The following is a 24709-nucleotide window of genomic DNA, read 5'->3' on the forward strand; positions in this document are numbered from 1 at the left end:
CAATTTCCTCACGAAATTTCCCACGGAGGGTCTTTTACCCTAAGTATGCAACTGGACTATTAGTTAGGAACTTGGTTTAGGAAGTGTTTCGAAGTTCCAAATACTCAATTTTAGACGATCGTAGACGTTCTTAGATGGGTTTTGTGGGCTCTCCCCTAGATTTTTTTTTTCAATTGAAGTCCAAAAAAGGCAATTATAGGACACCTTTGATGACATTAAGGTAAAGGATGAGGTTCAGTACACTCCTCCGGAATTTTTAGAAATTAAAGTAAAAAAAAAAAAAAGGTTCTAAGAGGCACCACACTTAGGTGATGTTTAAACATTCCGAGAAGTATAGCGTTTAATGCCCATAAAGGCTTTGTAAATGGTACTAAAATGGTTTACTTGTAAAAAAAAAATATCATCTTCGTTTCTTTCTTAGTTCACGATTTCGTCAAAATTAGAAAAAATAGATGAAAAAAAAAATTAATTTGAATTTTGACATTTTGAATTCAAATTATGTTTTTCGCAATCACGAATGTGTGTATGTAGGCGTATGTGTTTGTCTGTGTGTGGTTGGGGGGGTATGTGTATGTGTGTGTAGGCATATGTGTTTGTGTCTGTGTGCAGGCATGAATGTGTGGGTAGTTGTGTGTATGTGTGTGTGTATGTTTTTGCGTGTGTGTATGTGTCTGTATGTATGTGTTTGTGTGCGTATGTGTGTGTGTGTGTAGTTGTGTTTGTATGCGCGTGTGTGTAGGACATGGATGCAACCTGGAGACGGCTTTCGCTAGAGGAGCAGCATCGTGAGGAGCCGATCGACGGTGATGGTGCGGAGGGTGGCGGTGGGAAAATAAAATGATAGGACGCCAAAACAGTCAAATGAAAGCAATAAGCAATCGTGATTGCTTAAAAAAAAAAACCTTAATTTTAGATAATCTTCAATGAAGGGGGTGAAGGTATGGGGATTTATGAAAGAGTTAGATATCTGAAATCAATCGCCCCCTCCTTGAATACTTTCTGGATCCGTCCTTGTTTTTGATTGAGGGGAGGATAGCACTGGTAACTTACAATGTAATTTCGTCGATAAATAATTTGGAACGATTTTATCGGGAAACACCCCTTTTTTAACCGACTTCAAAAAGGAGGCGGTTATCAATTCATACCGTATGTATGTTTTTTTTTTTTGTTTGTCCACTCATAGCGTCTCACCTAGTGAACCGATTTTGATGATTCTTTCTTTAATGGATAGGGGATGGCTCAACTTAGGTCCCATTACTTTGTTTGACCATATTTGTTCTTTAGAAAAAAAGTTATGGGCAAAAAACAGTAAATTTTATGCAATTTCCCTATTAAATGATTTTGTAGCGAAGTTCGCACTTTTCATCCGTGGATAACGGTGGCTCAGTGGTAGAATTCTCGCCTCCCACACGAGCGACCCGGGTTCAAATCCCGAGTAGGACAAAGTGAATTTTACTAAAATTTCGTTTCTACTAGTTCCCGTATTTTCTCGAACCTTCTATTAATTTCTGTATCTTTCCAAGTTTGGAAAGTTCCAGCACTTTCTCAAGTTGTATATAAGGAGATGTAACGTTCATTCGTGGTTCTGAATAAAGATCTCGAGTTGAGACTAACGAGTATTCGCTTCATTTAGCTTTCACATTGTCTTCGCTATCTTCATCTACGCGACAATATGAAACTCATTGTTATAAAACTTTGGTGCCCTATAACAGTAACATTAATAGTAATTGTAATGATAATTTTGAATGAAGGCTTCTCTGAAGCAAGCATCAAATTTCTTCAAGGGATATTTCGATAATAGTAGGGGTAAACCTAACCTGGAAGCGAGGTGATGCAGTGATTAGGATCTGCTTAGCCTTCACAATGCTACCATTAGGTTTGACTCAACTACTCTGTAGTATTTTTATCGTTATCATCTATGCCGATAACAGATGATCGGGGCTAAGTAAGAAAATACAGGATTGCATCATGAGCAACTTAGATGCTATGGAATGTAAATTAGTTAGAAAAAACGTAATACTTAAATGGTTATAATTAAATTAACTACGCATGATTTCCAGAAAGGAACAAAGATAAGTTTTTAGTGCCAATCGCTTAAAGTTTAACGCGTGTCAATAGCTTTTTTTTTTAGTATGGAGCATTTTTAAGAAAAAAATGTGAAGTTTCGTGATGGTAACTTCTTATTATTTCTGAAATACCTACATTTACACTAAAAAGAATGAAATAAAAAAATTTTGAAAAAAAAAATAGAACCGACTTCAAAATTGCTCTAAAAAGTGAAAAATAATTTTATTCTTTAAACACCATCGATAATGCTTTTAAACATAATTTTTGAAGTTGGCGCAAAAACGATAGATAAAATCATTCACAGTCATAACTGAAATACAACTATAAATTTAACCAGGACCAGTTTCTTCACTATCACATACATTATGCATTGATGACAGCATATTTGAATAGCGATATTAATGTTTCGTTCGTAACTTAGGATGCTTTTTCTGAAAAAAAAAAATATGAACGAAGCATGGTTACACTGGATTTTACGTTTTGTTTTTGCGCCAACTTCAAAAATTATGTTTAAAAGCATTATCGATGGTGTTTAAAGAATAAAATTATTTTTCACTTTTTAGAGCAATTTTGAAGTCGGTTCTATTTTTTTTTCAAAATTTTTTTGTTATACGTATGAGCTCTCTGATTCTAGAATCCGAGCGAGAGAAACGAGAGAAATTTAAAGCGTGTGCGACCTGTTATTCATTTTTAAATAATAGCGTCGGGCGTTTTTTCCTTCTTCGCGCTCCGCAATGTCATCTTTCTCTCTCTGTTTTGGGATCGGATGGAATGCGGCGCCAGTCTGCCCGTCCCCCCCCCCTTTCCCCCAGCCAATTAAGCCAATTAACTCGCTCCCACTTTTTTTTGCCATCTTTTTTCATTCGAAAAGCGTGAGATGCGGTGAGATCCCCCCCCCCCCTGCAGCATGAGCGCTGCATAGAAAGTGGCAAGATTCCGAACTCGTAATGTCAGTTGTAGAACCGCTTTCACGGCAGTGCCTCTTGCTGCTGATGGAAAGTCGTTATCGGTGTGAAAGCTGAAAGATTGTTTCGCGGTGGTGTGCAATTGAAGCTGCTTTCATTCCAGATAGGCCCGTCACGTTGGTTTGATTCAATGCTAGGGGGCTATGCCCCCCTGGCATTGAAAAATTAATGCTTTTATATATAAGTAGGCATGGTCCCGACAGCGAAAATAAATCGACGCTACGACGCTTTCGACGATCGCAGATTCTTGATGAGGTCTGTTCAGACTATTCCTGAATTGGAAAAGAAAAAAAAAATAATTTGAATTTTGAACTCTTGAATTCAAATTATGTTTTCCGCAATCACGAGTTTGTGTGTGTATGTAGGCGTGTGTGTGTGGGGGGTATGGGTGTTTGTGTGTAGGGGGTATGTGTATGTGTGTAGGGGGTATGTGTATGTGTGTAGGGGGTATGTGTATGTGTGTGTAGGCATGTGTGTGTGTCTGTATGTATGCGTGTGTGTATGTGTTTGAGTGTGTGCATGTGTTTGTGTATGTGTGTGTAGGTGTATATATATGTGTAGGTGTATGTATGTGTGTGTAGGTGTATGTATGTGTGTGTATGTGTTTGTGTGTGTGTGTACGTGCGTGTAAGTGTGGGCAAGTGACGCAACGACGAAACGGTTTGTGCTATAGGAGCAACATCGTGAGGAGCCGGCCGACGGTGATGCTGCAGAGGGTGCTGGCGGGAAAATAAAATCATAGGACATCAAAACAGTCAAATGAAAGCAATAAGCAATCGTTATTGCTCAAAAAAGAATCAATTGAAGTTAAAACATTCAGTTAGAATAAAGCAGAAAGCAAAAGTAGATATAAAAATAGGCCTAAATCTGGACAGGGATCCTCTGTGGCTTAGAGGTCTAAGACTTGCTCCAGTAGCCACTACCTGCTCCTCAGCTTCTTATCTTATTTTGAAGCTTTTTAGCCTTATTTCATTCTTGATTTTTTAAATTTAGCTTTTATATTCAAACGTTCCTTGGTGATTATTTGTAATAGATGCTAATGCAATCGAATGCTGATTTAAATTGCAGACTTTTATGTGCTGAAATTTATGTGCTGTACTTATAATGTGTTGAAAAAGATTCTTCTTCCCAGGACGTGGTTTTTGTTGTTTGTCGATAAAATTTGCAGTGGGTCTACGAACTTTGCCTTTTAGTTACCCCTTTCCACCCGAATGTCCCAGTCCAAACCATATTCCTAGTATTTCTTTGATAATATTGTGAATTTTACCCGGACCATAACTAAATTAGGCATTTCCTTGTTTTCTTATTCATTCACTATTTGATTCACTAATTTACCTTTTCTTTTGCATTAGTTAATTAATTTATTCGTTTATCCTTACCTATCCATTTATTCTTTTATTTATTTATTCATTCATTTGACAAAAAAAGTTTTTATTGATCAATAAAAAATATTTCATTAGAAAAATATTTTATTTTCCACTTTGCCCCATGAAAAAAAAGAACATTTTCCACTTTTTTTTTTTTTTTTTTTGAAAGTGCAAATTTGCTGCCTAAAAGGAAAAATAATGTCTCAATGCAAGTCTTATTACAAAATACGTTGCTCTTGTACCGCAATTTTCAAAACACATTTCTAATTGGTTTATTTTGAAAAAGGTAAGTTATCTAACTATTTCACTTTTCTCCATTCTCCTACATACATATTGAGAGATGGGCGGCTCTTTTTACTTCCTTTTACAAAAAAGGCAGTATTGTATTCGCGAAAATAATTTCACTCAAAATTCGGCCTTAATTTCCATTTTGCTCACCCCGAATGAATGTTGAGTTTTTTTTTTTTCTCGACCCGTTTACACGTGGATATATGCCTAGGAACGTACAAACACCCGAAATATCCATTTTGGCGACCCCCGAGTTAATTACAACGAATTCTCTCGTGACGTCCGTATGTACGTATGTATGTGCGTATGTGTGTATGTGTCTCGCATAACTCAAAAATGGCATGTCCTAGAAAGTTGAAATTTGGTACGTAGACTCCTAGTGGGGTCTAGTTGTGCATCTTCTCTTTTCGTTGCATTCGGATGTTCCTAAGGGGGTCTTAATTTCAATGTAAACTCAAGTTGTGTTATAATTTGTCGGACACTTGGCGATATATCGCCATTGTTTTGGTCGCCAAGTTTTGCCGCCAACCTGGCGACAAATTTGGCGATTTTTTTTTAATTTTAAATTTGGTTTCAATTTGTTCACTGTTAGTGATATTTAGGGAGTAAACATCTGAATCACATTAAAATTGCCAATAATGGGGAAGTGACATTAAATTGGAGTAAAAGGAAGTCATGTGATGCACACATCGGCTCGTTTATTGATAGTTTGTAAACTCTCTCTTCCATAGTTTTCCCCAAACGCTGATTAAGTAATCCGAGTTAAGTGGAGAAAACGAGAGTTAGTGGTGTGTTCCCGTCACGACTCAGGTGGCGGGAGAGAAAATCCTGTTCTTTCCGACCTTAACCTTATTTTCCTCTCGGCTATCCTTGGCGGAATTCCTTGAAAGGGTTGAGACACCGCTCTGGAGCAGACGGAACGATCGGAGTTTCAGAGATTGCCTTCTTAGCGATTCTGAAGAAAATGGGAAGCCTAGCTGCCACTCGTTCGTAGTAGCGCTGCAAACTTAATTAACTCTAAATTTAATATTTGTGACTAGCTTCCTCGCCTGGCTTCGCACGGTCTTCTGTCGAAAATAAAAGTTAAGTCAAGTGACGCGTGTTCAACAATCAGGCTTGGACAAAAAAAAAAAAAAAAAAAAAACAGTAACATTTTGTGGCAGATTGCGGAAAAATAGCCAAAAAGGAAACATTTTAAATTCGCAACTTCAACGAACTATAGGGGGCACTGCAGTCACTGTCTAATGGCCGACTTAAAAACTAAAACAAACGCATGTGGTAACGAAGAAAATGCTAAAAGTGTTGTGATTTTTGTTCGTATGTATGATATTTTTCGCTTTATTCTTTTTAAATTAATTTTCAAAGTCTTGTGGATATTCTGGCCCACGTAGAAAGAAATGAGAATTCAAGAAGCATTACTAAACGTCAAAGATTAATGCAAACTACGTAGTTCGTAGTTCTAAGCAGCTATTTCCATGATGTTGAATTCGATATTTATCAATTCTTGATAAAACTAAATAATAATTGTGGCCTGACAAGAACAACAATTAATGCTAGAAAATTCAATATGACATTACAAATTATTATCGAAAGAAGATGATACTTCTTTGCCTTGCTTGACTAGCGCTCATTGTTTTGCATTTGTTGCTGAGTTATTTCTCTCGAATTCCCGAATCGGTTAATTTAAAATTTTTCTTTTTCGATTTTTCTAATTTCTGAGTTACGATTTAATTATGTCAAGTTATGCAAATCATCTACAGAATTCTTACGGATATATGGTGGTAGTTTTCTTTTCAGTTGATTGACCATTATTTCTTTTTACTTATCGAATTCTGTAATCTTACTACCATTTTATTCCACTTATGATAAAAATTAAAAATGGTTTAACTAAAAACGCGAAATCTCGCCAAGGCTACTTTGCTCGCACAATACTAAAACTATAACCCTAAACAAATTTGGCGAAACCTTTCAGCTGAGAATAAAAGGAGTAAAGTAAATTCTTTCTCGGTGAAACATTTTTCATTTTGTTCTACGATAATATATTCAAGAAAATATTTTGCATACCGTCCATTCCAATTAAATGCTGCGGTAAAAGATGGTTAGTTAAATTAATTTAAGATTAAAAAAAACTCATATTCTTACAAATTCATACAAAACAATAAATTTTTTTTACCTTGTATAACGTTTTCCAAGTTTGTTAATCCAGTTTTCGCTTTCACTATTTTCAATCAACTCATATTGTAGAAGGAAATAAGGAAAACTAACATTATTTTGAGAAGCTCGAGAATACTACTAAGGGACGAATTAATTTCTGTAGCTGAAAGCAAACTAAGACTCATCGATTGCGTTAATAAATACTCAGAACAAACTGCTTGTGTTTACGTCAACAGACACACGTGGAACGCAACGTGGCAATGTTTTAGTTTCATCGGCAGTTTTGAAAATCACCGCTAGGTAGCGTATTCGAGCGCTGAAGTTCCGAATCCCTCGATTACAGGAAAAGCCTGGAAACAAAACCCAGAATTTTGTTTGTTCATATTCGAGAACAAAAAATGGCAACATATCTTTCTTTTCAATGATTTTCTTCACGCTACAATTCGCTACTCCAGAGCTCGAACACTCTACCTTGCGGTGATTGACAATACTAAAGAAAAAGGTAAAACATTCGATTCCACGTGTTTTCTTTTGAGTAAATTACAGGCTTCAGACAGTTTGTGGTGTAATGTAATTTCAGGAGAATAGAAAAGAAAGCTTCCCACTAACACGATGAAAAATTACTGTCATCCACTAATCGTCAAAGCAAGTTATAAGTTACGGCATTTGTTTATCTTTTACATCCGCCATTAAACGGTGGTTGCAGCGCCCCCTATAGTTTATTGGAAGTTGCGAATTTTAATAAAAGCATTGTTACGGAAAGTTGAGATGAAGCATTGAATAGTAATTTGAATGGAGGAAAGCCTTCGAAAAATAGGGATTTTATGTCAAAATCCAAGTATCATAATAATGTTTTTAATTGATATCTCCGTTAATTATTATCGGAGGATTATGTTAAATAGCCAATCATAAAGAAGGGAAAATTACGAATCCATCGATACCTGGTTCGATGGTCAGTTCACTAGCGTTCTGGAGAAGAAACTCGGACATGAATCGATAGATAGATACATAGATAGTTACATACGCTCAGTTTTTAATTGTATAAGATGGGAAGCATAGCTGCCACTCGTTCGAAGTAGCGCTGCAAACTTAATTAACTCTAAATTTAATATTTGTGATGTGGAATTATCGATGGTTGCAGATACGGATAGTGTTGACTGCTTTGAATAAAACGACTGTACTCATTTGATCGTTCTCAGAGATTGCGGCGTCCGGGTTCGAATATGTTCTGTCCCTATCCCCCTCCAAAAAAGTCGTTTTTAGGTAGCCCGACTAGTGAGTGATCCCCCCGACAGTGAGTGATGTGTAGTTTGTCATTTGTTTTAAAAAAATACGTTTAAAAAAAATTAATTTGAATTTTGACTTCTCGAATTCAATTTCTTTTTCGCAATCAAGTGTGTGTGTGTATGTAGGCATGTGTGTATGTGTGTGGGGGGTATGTGTGTTTGTGTGTAGGGGGTATGTGTATGTGTGTGTAGGCATGTGTGTTTGTGTCTATGTGCGGGTATGAGTGTGTGGCTAGTTGTGTGTATGAGTGTTTATGTGTGGTGGGGAATGTGTATGTGTGTGTAGGCATATGTGTTTGTGTCTGTGCAGGCATGAGTGTGATGAGTGTGTGGGTAGTTGTGTGTAGGTGTGTGTGTATGTGCATGTGTCTGTATGTATGCGTGTGTGTGTATGTATGTGTTTGATTGTGTGTAGGTGTTTGTGTGTGTGTAGGTGTATGTATTTGTGTGTGCGCGCGTGTGTGTGTGTGTGTATGCGTGTGTGTGTGTGTAGTTGTGCATGTAATGCGTGTGTGTGTGTGTAGTTGTGCATGTAATGCGTGTGTGTGTGTGTAGTTGTGCATGTATGCGTGTGTGTGTAGCATATGGATGCAACCTGGAGACGGTTTTCGCTATAGGAGCAGCATCGTGACGAGTCGGTCGACGATGATGCTCCAGAGGGTGCTGGCGGGAAAATAAAATGATTGCACAACAAAACAGTCAAGTGAGAACAATAAGCAATCGTGAGTGCTCAAAAAATGGCCGTAGTCCTTTCTACGTGTACAATTGAAAAATAGAACAGAAAATTTTTTTGCTTTTGTCCCCTAAAGGCGTGTTCATTTTTTAGGTTGTGGCAGACTTTTTTGCTTAACCCCCCCACCCCCCGCCCCCCTAAATAAACCGAAAGCAGAACTATAAAAATTCTCTCATTTTTTTTACCAGGGCTGCGGAGTCCGGGGGAAAATGACCGGCTCCGGGAATTTTAGAGCCTTTGACTTAAGGGAGGGGAGGGGGGGGGGGGTAACTTACTGCTTAGTATAAGTAATAAGTTTTAAAAACTGAAGAATACACAAGCTCCAGCAATTTTCGCACAAATCGTGCTTTTTGAAAAATTCGCGGATTTTTATAGCGTTTATTTAAAAATCGCAGCACGACAAACTTGCGAACCTGCAGCCATTAGTAGTGAAAGGGTTAACAAGTCATTGGCTTTTAAATGAACTTGAAATTAATTACTTGTACTCTGCAACCTCCCCCCTCCCCCCTTCTAAAAAAGAAGAGTATACGTACTGGGGGCCCGTCTGACTTGAATCAAAACACGGCGTAACAAACAAGATTTAATGAATCTGCGGTCAGCATCGTCTTATCCTTGAATTGGATCGAAGAGGAAAAAGTTCAGTTGTTTTTCTCTTTCCTTTCGTTAATGAGTCCTCGAAAGAGCTCGTCTGAAAGGAGGTATATAAAAGAATCGCCTGCTATATCGACGACGGAAGGATTCTCGGAAGGGAAAGGCTTTCTTTTATGGGTTCTAAACAAATCATTTGAGTGCAAATCTCGTTAATTGTTCTCAGATTCACTTCCAGTCACCGCGCTCGACTGCAGTTGGCTTCTTGGTAATGGCGGCTGGTTTTATTAAACACTAGTGGTACCCGCACGGCTTCGCCCGTAATAGAAAAATTAAAAGGTCTTTTGGTTCGCCTGTATTTACAAATAATGTATGGTGAATTTTCTCGCCAATTGGCTTGTGCCCATGTTACGGTTCTACGTTATGATAATTTCGTAATTTACTCTTCCATCTTATGATATTTTTGTTCTTAAACTTAAAATAGAAAAAGAACCACATTGAATTTTCGAAAAATCGCTTCGAGGTGCACACCCCCATGCTACAAACTAACCCTGTGCCATATTTCATGAAAATTGGCCGAACGGTCTAGGCGCTATGCGCGTCACTGAGATCCAAACATCCATACAGAGAGACTTTCAGGTTTGTTATTTAAAAAGAACAGAAAAGAAGAAAGATAAAGAAGTAAAGAAAAGAAAGATAAAGAAAGAAAATTTTCAGAACAAATTATTTCCCATTTTATTAAATTTCTGTGAAAAATGGGCTTAAAATTGGAATAGAAAAAGAACAAAATCGAATTTTCGAAAAATCGCTTCGAGCTGCACACCCCCATGCTACAAACTAACTTTGTGCCAAATTTCCTGAAAATCGGCCGAACGGTCTAGGCGCTATACGCGTCACAGACATCCGGACATCTAGACATCCAGACATTGAGCTTTATTATTAGTAAAGATAAAGATTGAGCGTTAAATGGTAGATTATATACATTCCTTATTAGGAAAGCGTGTTCATTTTTAGCTTACTTTCCCATTATTAAAAGAAATGCATGAAGAAGCGTTCGTGTCTGATTTACCGTTGATTATTAACGTTTAGATCTATTGAATTTTGATGTTTTGCTGTTTCTTCACTCAGTACTGTCGAAGATATTTTCATGGAAGCGGAATTTTCCATGGATTCGTGATTTGCCTCTTCTTGTACCTCCTCTGTCAGTGCTGTGGCTGACTGGGAGAGGGTACGCCGTCTCGTGAAAAGTTGTCTTTTATTGCAAAACTGATGCAAATGTAATGTATATTTGTTTCAAACGGCCTTTTCTTTTAGAAGCAACATTTTTTTCCCAACTACAGCACTGACTTATGTTTTCCGAGTGTTTCTCTGTCCTCCTGCTCTTTCCGATTCCAACGACAACACTGGCTTCTGTTTTCCGAGTGTTCCTCTGTTCTCCTTCTCTTTCCAAACATTTTTTCCAACCACAACACTGGCTTCTGTTTTCCGAGTGTTCCTCTGTCCTCCTTCTCTTTCCAAACATTTTTTCCAACCACAACACTGACTTCTGTTTTCCGAGTGTTCCTCTGTCCTCCTCTTTCCAAACATTTTTTCCAACCACGGCACTGACTTCTGTCTTCCGAGTGTTCCGTCTTCCTGCTCTTTCCAAATATTTTTTTCCAACCGCAGCACTGACTTCTGTTTGCCGAGTGTTCCTCTGTCCTCCTTCTTTTTCCAAACATTTTTTCCAACTACAGCACTGACTTCTGTTTTCCGAGTGTTCCTCTGTCCTCCTTCTCTTTCCAAACATTTTTTCCAACCACAACACTGACTTCTGTTTTCCGAGTGTTCCTCTGTCCTCCTTCTCTTTCCAAACATTTTTTTCCAACCACAACACTGACTTGTTTTCCGAGTGTTCCTCTGTCCTCCTTCTCTTTCCAAACATTTTTTCCAACCACAACACTGACTTCTGTTTTCCGAGTGTTCCTCTGTCTTCCTTCTCTTTCCAAACATTTTTTCCAACCACGGCACTGACTTCTGTCTTCCGAGTGTTCCGTCTTCCTGCTCTTTCCAAATATTTTTTCCAACCGCAGCACTGACTTCTGTTTTCCGAGTGTTCCTCTGTCCTCCTTCTCTTTCCAAACATTTTTTCCAACTACAGCACTGACTCCTGTTTTCCGAACGTTCCTCTCTCTCTGTCCTCCTCTTACCGTGCAGCTCTTTTTCTTTTTTAAGATCTGCCGTTCCTTTCGGAAAAATTCGCCAATTTAGCAGAAATATCTAAATTCTGAAATCAAGAAAACTGAATTTTTGCCTCTGAGGACATTTCTTGGAGGTGTTAGGAAGATCGTTTCCAGCTCCGTCTAATTTGTTTGTTCATTCATGCTATACACGTTCAGTCATGATAGTCACTGAGTTGACACTTGAAAAACTAACTATTAATCCCGACGAATCTCAATTAGAACTGCTGTTGACTTTGATTTGTTTTCTTATTTTAAGGGCGAAACTGAATGGGGTGCACCATCTGATGTTTCTACAAATTTTACCACTTTCGGGTGTTAGGGAGGTTCGTACGGCATGAACGCCCCAGTATCCCCATTGGAACTGTTCATACCACTTACGTCTCTAGACTCCGTGGATTCAGGCACAAGATTTGATCTAGTGGCTTCCACGGCCTACTAAATTTACCACCATTGAGCCACTGACTAGATACAAATCTAAATGAACATCCGTAGGCGGTGAAAAGTGGAGATTTAGCGTTACCCAGGCAGCACCACGAGGAGGCACTCTCCTTTACAGCGACCCTATATATAATTTGGCGGACACTGGGCGATATATCGCCAGTCTTTTGGTCGCCAAGTTTTGTCGTCAAGTTGGCGACAAATTTGGCAATTTTTTTTAAAAAATCTGGTTTTGATTTGGCCACTGTTGGTGATATTTAGAGAGTAAACGATTGAATCACATTAAAATTGCCAATAATGGGAAAATTACATTAAATTGGAGTAAAAGGAAGTCATGTGATGCACACATCAGCTCGGTTTTTTTTTTAGTTATAAGGGTCATTGGAGCTGAGACGAGTTGAATTAATTTCGTATAGTGAGCGCCGGATATTTGAATCAGTGGTTGATTGAATCAGCCGCTTTAATGAATCAAATGCTCAAAGTCAACGAAATCGAGTTTTAACACCGAAAAACTGATAGATATTTGAACCAAACACGCCGCTTTAATGAATCAAATGCTCAAAGTCAACGAAATCGAGTTTTAACACCGAAAAACTGATAGATATTTGAACCAAACACGCCGCTTAAATGAATCAAGAGTATGTGACTGACCATCCATCCAGAAACATGTGGTGCATCAGAGCTGTCTGCTATTTCTTTGCCTTCTTTTTTGCAAAATGAGTGTTTTTTTTTTTTGGTAAGCAGTGAAAAAAAGGGGAGGCATCAGAGGCTGCACACTCACCAATAGCGTCAACATTGGAACAACGACGTGCGAATTTCGGTGCTTTTTGTTAGATATATGAAGTTGAGAATGCCTAAACTAATTTACACCTATTTTCAGCAATCAACAGCAGATACAGTTTTTGAAGCAGATAAATCAAAATTTGAATTTTGTGATTGCTTTTTCCTACTGTTTTAGAATAAGTTCTTTAGCCAAAATTTGAGTGAGCGGCATACTTTTAACAATACTTTATCTTGTTTGACTAAGAATTGAATAAAGTTCTCTTAAATTGTATGTAAATTCCGCATGGAAAAAAATGACACATTTTTGCTTCATTTAATCAGCCGCTTTATTGAATCAAAGCTGTAAACAAACGTGATTAAAACAAGCGACGGTTACTGTAGTAGCTTTGAAACAGTATTCTAACTCAAATGACATGTCGCTGAACTCCCCAAAAAGAAGTAAATCTTGCCAAGGTCAAAGACTCAAGCCCCCCTTTGAAATAAGAACTTCCTTGCTTTTAGTGCTTTTTCATTGCAAAAATGTATAAAAATTTCTTTTTCACCCATTAATAAATAAGTTATTAAAAATATCAAATTTTAATATCTCTAATCTGTTCTGAAATCGGTTTCCGTGGGGAAAATATTCTGCTAAACCATGGGAAAATTTTTTGAGCCCCCCCCCCCTTAAAATTTTGCATATGGGCGCCCTTGGCCAAGGTCATAGTTCAACTTACCAGAGCCGCACTATACCAATCCTAACGTGTTATTTTATGCACGGATAACGACTGTTATACCCCTTCCTCCTCCCTCTCCAGAGTATATTCCGATTTCTTTAGTATACGTACCGAAATTGCAACAGAGATCGCGAAAGAGCAACAGAGAGCACTGAAAGGCCGACAGGGCGCACGGAAAGGGCAGGAAATCTCTTAGAAAGATCTACAAGGAACATCAAAAGGAAAAGCTCAAGTCAACACTGAGCATGTTTTTATCACGCCTAAAGCAATACGCTCAAATCTGCTCATGTAATATCTTTTCACTCTCATTAAAAGGAAATTTGCCTTTCTTGGAACTAGGGTTAAATAAGGTGGAACTGGACCGCTTTCAAACTCCTTTTTTTTTAAGTCAAGGTCGAAATGGGTACTAATCGACGGAAGACAAAGAATGATTCGTCTGTCAAGGCTGCACCTCCTCCTCCCCGAGAACGCGCTTTGTTGCGAGCCAGGGGGGTGTTCCTTCACACATCGTTCACCACACGTAATGAATGGTTTTGGAAGGAAATAAGTAATGTTAAAAATACATTGTACCCACACCGTTCTTCGTTTTCGATGCATTTCAATCTTCAGTTTGTTCGTCTTCGGTCATGGTTTCACGAATCCAGCTTTCCCCCACCACGGAACAGCATATTTTTTCGTCGCATTTTCACTCGTATTTCTGCAGTCTTATGTCATACTAGTGGTACCCGCACGGCTTTGCCCGTAATAGAAAAATTAAAAGGTCTTTTGGTTCGCCTGTATATTTACAAATAATGTATGGTGAATTTTCTCGCCAATTGGCTTATGCCCATGTTATGGTTCCACGTTATGGTAATTTCGTAATTTACTCGTCCATCTTATGATATTTTTGCTCTTAAAATTGAAATAGAAAAAGAGCAAAATCGAATTTTTGAAAAATCGCTTCGAGGTGCACACCTCATGCTACAAAATAACTTTGTGCCAAATTTCATGAAAATCGGCCGATTGGTTTAGGCGCTATGCGCGTCACATAGATCCAAACATCCTTCTGACATCCAGACATCCTCCTGATTTCAGCTTTGTTATTAGTAAAGATAAAGATAAGAAGTTCTAATTTTATTTTTTTTTAAAGGAGTTGGTAAAAATTGGGGTTTTTTTTATCGACTTTTTAAAACCTTAGCATAAATTTTAAACCTCAAAAAGTTAAGTTTTTACAACCAAATTTAAGCAGCAACCAATATCTCTATAGTACAATTGGAGCACATTAATATAAATAAAGCTTTACTCAAAAGTAAGCACCCAAATTAAAAATTTGGACAACTGATGACAGGAAACAACTGATAATAGGATAAACACTATCTCTTTTGGGGCAAGTGATGGTTATAGTGTTGCTGTTATAGAGCATGATAGAAAAACTTTTTCTTATTGTTTAAGGGGTCTTAGGACCTTTAACCTTCAAAATTTTCGATTTTCTGGAAAAAATATATGTTATGCATAACTTAATTCTGAACAATTTGATACCTTATGCATTACCATATGCCAAAAACTTTTCAAGTTATCGTAAAAATGCGTAAACTTTCCCCGTAGATTTATGTTAACAGCAGATGTTTAAGCTTATTTTTCTCAGGTGCCGATTTCTTCATTTTTCTCGTTTTGCGCGCATGATATTTCAGAAAGTTTACAAATTACGGGAATTTTCAGTATCAAATTTAAGTTGGGAGTTTTGTTTTCCGTGTGCAAGTCATGAAGAACCTTGCTGTTAGTCGTCACGTTGAGAGTTCTTCAGTAAATTAAGAGCGGAACGTACTTTTGCTAAATACAATACAGGTGTTACAAATTACGGGAACTTTCAGTAACAAATTTAAGTTGGGAGTTTTGTTTTCCGTGTGCAAGTCATGAAGAACCTTGCTGTTAGTCGTCACGTTGAGAGTTCTTCAGTAAATTAAGAGCGGAACGTACTTTTGCTAAATACAATACAGGTGTTACAAATTACGGGAACTTTCAGTAACAAATTTTGTTGGAAGTTTTGGTTTCCATGTGCAAGTCACGAAGAACGTTACTGTTTGTCATCACGTTGTAAAGATGTTAATCTGGCTTGATATTGCTTCAGTTTCTGTATTTAATTTATAAGCAGACGAAAGTTGAGAATTAGGGCCTTACTCCAGAAAACATCGGTAACATTCCGCTTCGACTTGACGTCTTAACTCCTCCATAAAACCGTCTCTCTGTGCGGGCTCGCGGCACATCTGTTCGAAGAGAGAGGAAGATGTAATCCCGTGCGATTGCCAGAATAAATAATGCCTTAGTTTCTCGTGCGTAAATCGTTACAAATAACATAAAAATTGTCTTGGCTTTTTTTTTCTCTAAATTTATATTTTTCCTTTGACAACTTCTTGGTGAATAAGAATAAAATTTGGCAAAATAATTGTTGAAAATTTGATACAGAGAATGAATTAAAACCTATCTCAGATGCTAGCAGGACTTGAAAATAAGCGCTAAGCACATGAGGTTTAAGTCAAACTTTTCTTCCAAGTTTGGCACCATGGTCCCTTTTTATAATAATGGGGTGGTTTCCTTCAGTCAAAAATACTACTTTTAATCATTGAAATGGATAGAATGAGCAAAAAAAATTACATGGACCCAAAAAATACTTTGATTTTCCCAACAGTTTTTTTTTTAAATTAATTTTTTAAAATGTCCGATTTTTCAAACAAGGCGTGGTCTTTATGACGTCACAAATGATGCAATTTGGCGCATCTTTCTACTACGTTTCCACGTTATGATAATCAAGCAGCGAATTAAAATTGCGCTTTACGCTTGCTATCAACCCTATCGTTGCCAATACACGTGAGTAAAAATGCGAATTAAATATTTTGGTCTGTGAATGCCAACACAGACTGGCATTTCATCATTTGTGATGTCATCGGCAAGAAATGTAAACAATAAAAGCGCAACGATTTAAGTAATTTGTTTTAAATATTAAACTTAAACAAATTATTCAAAAAATGGTTCGATCCTATGTTTCTAAGCATGTTCATTCAGAAATAAAATACTTTTAAAATTTTGGAAACGACCCCATTTATCGTTTTAGACATGATCATTTTATAATGGTTCATATCCACCGTGGTGAAAAAAGAAAAAAAAAAAAAAAACCGCACCAATTATCTGTAACCTCAAATGGTTTCGAGTTTCTTCCAAAACTTCCCGAGTGAAATGTAAATGAGTTAACTATGAGAGTTCGTGTAATGAAATGTTTAATGATATTGATATGTTCAAGCATTTTCAACGCCTCTAAGCGAATTTCACGCATTGAAAACCGGAAACACACCTCTAACATTTAGTCAAGCCTACTTTCATGGCTTTAAGATTTAGCAAAGCGGAAAAAAAAGCAACTGAATATTTAAAAAAAAAAATAATTTGAACTTTGACATCTTCAATTCAAATTATGTTTTTCGCAATCACGAGTGTATGTGTAGGCGTGTGTGTTTGTGTGTGGGGAGTATGTGAATTTGTGTGTAGGGGGTATGTGTATGTGTGTGTAGGCATATGTGTTTGTGTCTGTGTGCAGGCATTAGTGTGTGGGTAGCTGTGTGTGTGGGGGGGAGGGTATGTGTATGTGTGTGTAGGCATATGTGTTTGTGTCTGTGTGCAGGCATGAGTGTGTGGGTAGTTGTGTGTATTATGTGAGTGTGTAGGTGTGTTTGTGTGTGTATGTTTGTGTATGTGTGTAGGTGAATGTATGCGTGATTGTGGGTGTACGTGTATATGTGTGTGTGTAGGTGCGTATATGTATGCGTGTAAGTGTAGGATATGGATGCAACCTGGAGACGGTTTTCGCTAGAGGAGCAGCATCGTGAGGAGCCGCCGGTCGACGGTGATGGTGCAGAGGGTGCTGGCGGGAAATAAAATCATAGGACATCAAAACAGTCGAATAAAAGCAATAAGCAATCGTGATTGCTCAAAAATTATATTGAAGTGTTTTTTTAAAAATAAACTATCAAACATTTCAAATGTTAAAAATCAAAATAGTACAAATCTTTTCTTACCCTGGTATCTTCAATTTCATTCTTAGATAGTAAGATTTTTCATTTCATCTTTCTTTACTGTTTTCGTACATTTCATTCTTCCAAAATGAATTTAACTGCTCTAAAAAATACGCAGAAGTAATTTTGCTTCTGGAAAAGAATCCTGGCTATATATAGTCAAACCTCCATATATCGAACTTCCACATATCGAAATTTTCTATATATCGAAATCCCAGCAAATTTCCATCTCCATTACATAGAAAAATTGTTTCCATATATCGAAAAAATCTCTATATATAGAAATTTTTTTAGACATTCGTAGATTTTTTTTTCCTTTTTAGACTGTTTGTCTCATGAAAAATGAAGGTTAGGGGAGAAAATTATGTTTACTAAAGGTTGCTACGAAACTCACAAGGAATCTGGGGTTGAGAGGAGTAAAGATAGATCGTTGTTCCGCTCTGGAGTTCTTAAATTCCCTCCAGTTTATTTCAAATCTTAGTTTCAACCAGTAATACGGTAAAATCTGTTTTAAGTTATCTGTTGATTATCATTCCTAAACTTTTTAGCTTCAGTGAAAACCATTCAAGTTAAGTACTAGATGGATTTTTTACTTTTCTCTCGATTACACTGTCAAAACAAAAATCCCCTAATGTTTGGTAAATTTAGTATTTCCGCAAGCTGAGTTCCTGCTATTATGAGAAATCGGAAAGTCGTAATAAAAGTACAGAAACTTGCAGAAAACTCACTCAAAAACATGAAACGGCATTACAGTTGGCAAAAATTAGTTTCATTTTAATGTTTTAAGGAGATCCTTATGATAAACTAAGATTGTTTCTACATATCGAAATTTCTATATATCGAATTTTTCCCCCGCAATTCGGGACTTCGATATATGGAGGTTCGACTGTATATCTATTGTCTACCTATATGCATGTCTTCTTTTTTTATTCGAATCTAGATTGTATTGAGTGTACAAGATTTTGTATGTTGATTGATCGGCAAAATGTAATAAGTAAACTTTGAATTGAATACAATACTTTGGTATAAATCATGCCCAAAATTGCAATCCTAGTTTTGCAATTAAAGTATACAGGGCACTGCACGTAATGTAAACAGAGAGCGAGGGTGTAAGCACAATAATGTATTCTGAGATGCGAGTGTATCACGGAGAACAGTGATAAGATGAAACTCTTGAGAGAGCAATCAAAATAAAGAGTAAAACTATACAGTCCATTATTACTTCCTTTTACAAAAAAGGAAGTATTGTATTCGCGAAAAAAATTTCACTCAAAAATCGGCCTTAATTTCTATTTTGCTCACCCCCGAATGAATGTTTTTTTTTTTTTTTTTCAACTAGACCACACGTGGATATATATGCCTAGGAGCGTACAGACACCCGAAATATACATTTTGACGATCCCTGAGTTAATTACAACTAGTTTTCTTGTGACGTCTGTATGTACGTATGTATATGCGTATGTGTGTATGTATCTCGCGTAACTCGAAAACGGCATGTCCTAGAAAGTTTAAATTTCGTACGTGAACTCCTAGTGGGGTCTAGTTGTGCACCTTCCCTTTTGGTTGCATTCGGATGTTTCTAAGGGGGTCTTTTGCCCCTTTTTGGAGGAAAATCATTGTTAATTTCGATGTAAACTCAAGTGGTGGTATAATTTGGCTGACACTTGGCGATATATCACCAGTCTTTTGGTCGCCAACTTGGCGACAAATTTCGCGGATTTTTTTTTCTTAAATCTGGTTTTGATTTGGCCAGTGTTGGTGATATTTAGAGGGAAAACTATTGAATCACATTAAAATTGCCAATAATAGAAAAATGACATTAAACTGGAGTAAAAGGAAGTCATGTGATGCATACATCAACTCGTTTTGAGTTTTCAATTAATTGGTAAACGTTCGACTAGAACGGACAAAGCACTCGCACATTTTCATGAACATTTGTTAATGGCATATTTTGGAAAAGTTTTTCTTCTGGCCGGGAGGTGGAACCCTTATTCACTTCACTTCATTTCGAATGAAAAATTCATCTTTCGTTTTTTAGGAATTTTGTCCCACATGCAACAGTCCGGTTATCACATACAGAGACTGCAGTTTCGTTCTTATTATAACTCATCAGTCTGGGTTAGTGAATAACCGAGCTGGAGGCAGATGCCATCTGCGGAGACTCGCTGGTGAGATAAACATACTTTATCTTCCAGTTTGTTGGTACTTACATCTTCAATGAGATGACATCTGCCTCCAACTCGATTATTCACTAATTTAGACTGATGAGTTCTAATAAAAACGAAACTGCAGGACCAACCTAGTTCGGCTTAGAGCCTGCTGCTGGTCGTCACATTTGTATTAGTATTTGTATTTTAACGGATAAAAAGGTTTCGGGAAGAGTTAGAATCATGTGCAGATGTAATGCTGGTTTCACTTCAACAGCGGCTAGTGCAAAATCTTTTTTACTACCTTTCTGCATTCGTCATTGGTTGTACCTATTTCAGTAATACATATTTGTGCTCATTCCTTCACTGTCCTTTATTCCATCAGTCGATTGTGCAAATTAAACAGGAAAAGCTGCCGCTATTTTTTTAAAATCATAGCAGCAGCAGCCTATAGGCAACGAGAACTATAGCAATGTATTTTGTGGCCGTCGCAGTCGTCATGAAACCGGCATTATTCTGTGTCATTGTTATGCTTCCTAACAATTTTTTTAAACTTTCTTTTTTCGTCATAAATTTGTCTCTTGATTGAAATTGTGTCATAAAGACACAATTTCTTTTTTGATTTTTTTTTTAAACCCCAAAGGTATACTTTAACTGTTTTCATTTCTCTTCATAGAATGAAAATGCGACAGAAAGATAAATTTTGTGGATAAAAATGGAATAATCTTCACACTAAAGAGTACCTGCTACAGGTAAGTCCAGTTCATTTAGTCAGCTTAATTGATATTTATTATATGTTAGCAGCATGAAGCATCGACCCTCTCCCTACAGAACGTCTTGAGCAATGCCTTCAAACCCTGGAACTTCATTCCTTGGAACCCTGAGTTCCAGAATTTAGACACACGGCGGTGTTTCAGCCAAGTTCGGAAATCAGGCGACACATCTGCCAGTGTGTATCTTATACATGAACCATTTCAAACGACTTTTGACTTGATCATTTCTCAAAAACTATTAATTCTGCTTGAAATTTTGTATGTCTAATAGAGCTGCCTAGCAGACCTATAATTCTAAATTTCATGAATGTACCTCTTATAGTTATGGAATTATTACTATCTGAAAAGTGTCATTTTTTACACTGATTCACTCACTCACTCATCAAAATGTTTACGAACTTCCAAGTGTCTCACATACTTGAAATTTGGCATGAAGATAGATTTTCATGCATAGGTAAAGGGAAAAATCTAAAAAATCAAAAACTACATTAAAATAGCAAAAAACTACGCTATTTTGTATGAGTATCACGGCGTAATCACTTCACCACGCGATTGCAAAATATTTCGTCTAATAACTCAAAACAAATGGGCTCGTCAAACGTTGCCAAAACAAGGTTGTTGAAGTTTTAAATTAACAATCTAATTTCTAACCAAAATCGGGAAGACTAAGAGCTAATGTACTTTGGCCTTGCTGATTAATGGGAAAACAGATGATTATTGCCCAAAATTGGCGATTGCGCGATGTCCCCAGTTATCAAAATATCTTCATAACTTCTAATAAAAAGAAACCGCAAACAAGTGCACCGTAACAGCAGGGGGAAAAAAAGGAAATCATATATTTGTAATATACGCTTTTGCATTTATAACTGTCTAAATTTGAACATAACTTTTGATTTAGCTTTTCAAAAAGTAATGATATCCCAACGAAATATTAATGTGAAAATGAAGCCAAGTTCGGTTTAAATGAGGTGCGGGAAAAACGGTGTCACCGACAAAAAAAGTTCAGATCTAAACAGTTACCAAGTTCCATAGCAGTTCCTCATAGAAGTTGGATTTTCTCATGTTCTTCAATTCATTTAGAAAACAATTTTTTACTTTCTTTGATATTTGACTTAAAACTTGGCAAGTTTGAAAAAAAAAAAAAAAAAAATAGTGATGACTAAAACTTGCCGCAAGATTAAAATCCATTATCAAAGCAGGTAAAAAATTGTTTTCTAAATGAATTGAAGAACATGAGAAAATCCAACTTCTATGAGGAACTGCTATGGAATTTGGTAACTGTTTAGATCTGAACTTTTTTTGTCGGTGACACCGACAAAAAACAAACCATACAAAATATTCATGAAAATAATAAAAGTAAAAGGCACTTATGGACTATTGAGTAATTAGTAACAGCATTGTCAAATGTGTAAAACTCTAATTTCGTATCAGTATAGCAACCCTGAAAGGCTTTGATGAAGCTTTTTAAGGTTGCTATATAATTTTAAGGTATCACAGGAGGAGCGATTTTAATTTTCTTCTCCATGTAAAATGGTTGAAATAGGTCTTAACGTATGATGCAAATCTGAGATATAAATTGTTGGTTGTCATAAATGTACAGTCAACTCTAGATTACTCGTCCTAAAACACTGGCCTACTGGTAGTTCGAGCTATGGGAAGTTCCACAGCCTGCTCAAGAGTTTAGGACCCAATGAAAACTTCTAGCTAAAGGAATATTCCAGTTATAAAGCTTCGAGTTATCGCGAGTTGGCTGGAGTTTGTTTTAATGTGAAGGAGACACTCATTAAAAGTTCAACAAATGATATTTGATCGAGCACAATATCTCACTAGGCCAACTTTTCAAATTCCGTACTTTCAATTTCTTGTTACTTCCTTTTACAAAAAAGGAAGTATTGTATTCGCGAAAAAATTTTCACTCGAAAATCGGCCTTAATTTCCATTTTGCTGACCCCCAAATGAATGTTGAGTTTTTTTCCAACTCGACCACACGTGGATATGTGCCTAGGAACGTACAGACACCCGAAATATCCATTTTGACGATCCCAGAGTTAATTACAACGAGTTTTCTCGTGACGTCTATATGTACGTATGTATCTGCGTATGTGTGTATGTATGTCGCATAACTCAAGAACGGAATGTCCTAGAAGGTTGAAATTTGGTACGTGGACTCCTAGTGGGGTCTAGTTGTGCACCTTCTCTTTTCGTTGCATTCGGATGCTCCAAAGGGGGTCTTTTGCCCCTTTTTGGGGGTGGAATCATTGTTAATTTCGATGTAAACTCAAGTGGTGTTGTAATTTGGCGATATATCGCCAGTCTTTGGTCGCCAACTTGGCGACAAATTTGGCGATTTTTTTTTTTAAATCTGGTTTCAGTTTGGCCACTATTGGTGACATTTGGAGAGTAAACTATTGAATCATATTAAAACTGCCAATAATGAGAAAATGACATTAAATTGGAGTAAAAGGAAGTCACGTGATGCACACATTAGCTCGTGTATAATGGCTTAACCAGGTTTTCTTAAATTCCGGATTTTCGATTAATTAACCGTTCTGGATTATCGAAAGTCTACGGTGTATCAGATGTTCATTCTTTCACTGAGGTGTGGTCTCGGTCTGCTAGATTTCATGGTGGGCAATAAGGCGGCCGACCGTCTAACCTCCTCGGATGAAGAGAAAGGTGTCCATCGGAGCCCCGAGCACGTGCTGCGATTCCTTCAACGGGCGTCTGGGGCTCGCTGTTGTGGAAAAGAAAATTCGATACGCATCTTATCGGGGCGATGCGATCGACATTGTCCCTTTCGAATGAATGCTGGATGTTTTATTCATCGACTCGATAGATAGAATTGTCGTTCTTGGTGGCTTCGAATCGCTGACGATTAACGTGGTTGTTTCCGATTCGATTGGCCATCGGTCAGATTCTGCGAATTCTTCTGAGGATTATTTCGAATTGAGGTGTTCCATGCTGGGAAATTGGGGATTTCGTCCCCTAGGTACGTCGACATGCCCGCCACATTTTGAATGTTCGGAATTTTTTCCGGAAAGCCTTCGCTCAAAAATTCATTAATTTTTGCAAACAGATCAACTAGTTTTTTCTCGTGTTTGATTTACCATAGAATTATACGTTTTTGTGTAGAATTTCCCTTAAAGTTTTGAACGTTTCTTGTAAATGTGTTGTGAACTTTATGATTCAAGTTTAAAAGCTTAGGCGTCACCTATTTTCTGTATTGTGATTTGAAAGTGAAGAGTGTTGAAACAAAAAATTGGGCACTTAACAGCTCATTATTCAATGAGGCAAGATGGTTTTCATAAATCAACCTCACATATAAATTACAAAACGAGCTGATGTGTGCATCACATGACTTCCTTTTACTCCAATTTAATGTAATTTCCCCATTATTGGCAGTTTTAATGTGATTCAATAGTTTACTCTCTAAATATCACCAACGATGGCCAAATTGAAATCCGATCAAAAAAAAAAAAAAAAAAAAAGCCAACAAACTTGCCGAAAAAAACAAATCCGCCAAATTATAACACCACTCGAGTTTACATTGAAATTAACAATGATTTCCCCCCAAAAAGCGGCAAAAGACCCATCTAGAAACACGCGAATGCAACCAAAAGGAAAGGTGCGCACCTAGACCTCACAAGGAGTCTAGTCCAAAAATTTCAACTTTCTAGGACATACCGTTCTTGAGTTATGCGAGTTACATACACACATACATACGTACATACAGACGTCACGAGAAAACTCGTTGTAACTAACTCAGGAATCGTTATTATGGATATTTCGCGTGTCTATACGTTCTTAGGCCCTTATCTACGTGTGGTCGAGTCGAAAAAAAAAAAAAAAAAAAACAAAACTCAACATTCATTCGGGGGTGAGTAAAATGGAAATTAAAGTCGATTTTTGAGTGATTTTTTTTGCGAATACAATACTTCTTTTTTGTAAAAGAAAGTAGAAAAGAAAAAAGGATTCTTGGAAGAAAAGTCTGTACCTGGGGGAAAATGGCGTGGAAACACTACAGATATGTGTTCTAATAATAATTAGTCCATCCCTAGGTTAGAACCCATTGGCGGCATTGACTTTCCATGCTGTCAGTTAAATTGTCAAGATATATATCCAAGTGGGAAGTAAAGACTAGTCAC

The 24709-nt window shown here is 37.1% G+C and overlaps 1 long non-coding RNA gene across 1 annotated transcript in view; it reads left to right on the forward strand.

Annotated features, from left to right (window-relative positions):
- The window catches only part of LOC129224379 (uncharacterized), a 167058-nt gene that overhangs the window by 31894 nt on the left and 110455 nt on the right, over positions 1–24709 (forward strand). The window contains exon 2 of the long non-coding RNA XR_008580685.1: positions 20468–20543. This is a non-coding gene — a long non-coding RNA (uncharacterized LOC129224379). The remainder of the gene's footprint in view (positions 1–20467; positions 20544–24709) is intronic.

This window comes from Uloborus diversus, chromosome 6 (genome assembly GCF_026930045.1).
Source record: "Uloborus diversus isolate 005 chromosome 6, Udiv.v.3.1, whole genome shotgun sequence".
Classification (NCBI taxonomy): Eukaryota; Metazoa; Arthropoda; class Arachnida; order Araneae; family Uloboridae; genus Uloborus; species Uloborus diversus.